This window comes from Hylobates moloch, unplaced genomic scaffold (assembly GCF_009828535.3).
Source record: "Hylobates moloch isolate HMO894 unplaced genomic scaffold, HMol_V3 SCAFFOLD_9826, whole genome shotgun sequence".
NCBI classification, from domain to species: Eukaryota; Metazoa; Chordata; class Mammalia; order Primates; family Hylobatidae; genus Hylobates; species Hylobates moloch.
Genome location: NW_026662101.1, coordinates 802 through 2,515, shown reverse-complemented (window position 1 = coordinate 2,515; position 1,714 = coordinate 802). Strand labels below are relative to the sequence as shown.

Sequence of the window (1,714 nt, the reverse complement as noted above, 5' to 3'; positions counted from 1 at the left end):
ATCAAATCCATGAGAGTTGATCTGAGGAGTTATGTATTAGGGCTAAGTAAGAGTAAACACTCAGTAAATAGTGGCTGTTATCATCAACATCATCATCATTATTACCCTCAGGTTCCCCCAGGAGAACTCCTATTCAACCTTCAAAACCCCATGTGGTTGCACCCATCCTGCAGAGATTGAAGTCAAATTCAGAGACTTGTGATTTTGTGATGATTTGATGAGTTCCCGAACTGGGGTCCATAGAGCAGCTGGGCCAACCCTGAGGTCTCTCAGCATCCAGCTCTGTTCTTTTTCTGCCTGACCAGTTCCTTGGTATAAGTCCCAGGCCCGGCCAGTCTGGCTGAGGAGTGTGCAGACACAGACACTGTCAATTTGAATCCTTCGCCAGTCCACACGGCCCTGGGCATCAGCAGTCAATGCCCGCACCTAGGACTGCTTGGCCTTGCACTCAGACACCCAGTGCCTCCTGTCCACACCCTGGTAGCAGTCCCCTCCACCTACCCCTGGGCTACCTTCCTCAGAGTTATTGGCCTCGAAGCGGGTGACAAAGAACTGCTGGCGGAGGGAACTGCCCCCAGCTGCAGGCACCTCGCCCAACACCTCCACCTCGAGGCCACCCAAGTCCACAGCGGTCCGGGGGTCTGTCACCCAGACACTAACTGCATCGCAGAGGGCCAGCTCACCCTGATGACTCGCCAGTGCAGTATCGATCACCCCATGCTGGCTGCGGTTGGCCAGGTGCCTGCTGACTCCCGAAAGTCCCCAGTCTCCAGCAGGAAGACCAGAGGGGGCCCGGCAGCGGCACCCCTACAGAGGACCACTCGGGGGAAAAGAAGGTCCCACGTTGGAGCAGGAAAAGGGGACAATGTGGAGGGTGGGGATTAGGACTCTATTGACACACTGGGGAGGGGGAAAATGAGGGGGATGCGGAGGGAGCCTGGGGGAGGGGGAGTATCTCTCAGAGCACATGGAGACAGGGAAAAGGAGGCTGGGATTAGAGAAGAGGATAAACACTTCAGTGGGGACAGAAGTTTGGAACCCCAGGGGAGGCTTGGCTGCCAGGATTGTGGGGAAGCCCTTGCTCTAGAAGTTTGGGGGATGCTACATATAAGACTTGCATAACGCCCAACTTGTAGATTAATAATAAATATTCAACAACTACAAGTCAGGCACCGTGGCTCACACCTGTAATCCCAGCACTTTGGGAGGCTGACGCTGGTGGATGACTTGAGGTCAGGAGTTGGAGAGCAGCCTGGCCGACACTGTGAAACAACATGTCTACTAATAATACCAAAATTAGCCGGGCGTGGTTCTGCGTGCCTGTAATCTCAGCTACTCGGGAGGCTGAGGCAGGAGAATCGCTTGAACCCGGGAGGCCGAGATTGCAGTGAGCCCAGATCGTGCCACTGCACTTCCACCTGGAAAACAGAGTGAAAATGTCTAAAAAAAAAATAATAATAAGGCCGGGCATGGTGGCTGACGCTTGCAATCCCAGCATTGTCGGAGGCAGAGGTGGGCAGATCAGCCTTGGTGAGGAGTTCCAGACCAGCCTGACCAACATGGAGAAACCACATCTCTACTAAAAATACAAAATATCCTCGGGCGTGATGGTACATGCCTATAATCCCAGCTACTTGGGAGGCTGAGGCAGGAGAATCGCTTGAACCCAGGAGGCGGAGGTTGCAGTGAGCCAACATCTCACCATTGCACTTCA

At 53.9% G+C, this 1,714-nt stretch overlaps 1 pseudogene; it reads right to left on the bottom strand.

Moving 5' to 3' along the window:
- Positions 1 to 302: 302 nt before the first annotated feature.
- Positions 303 to 1,083, bottom strand: LOC116465759 (neurotrophin-4-like; annotated as a pseudogene).
- Between the last annotated feature and the right edge of the window lie 631 nt (positions 1,084 to 1,714).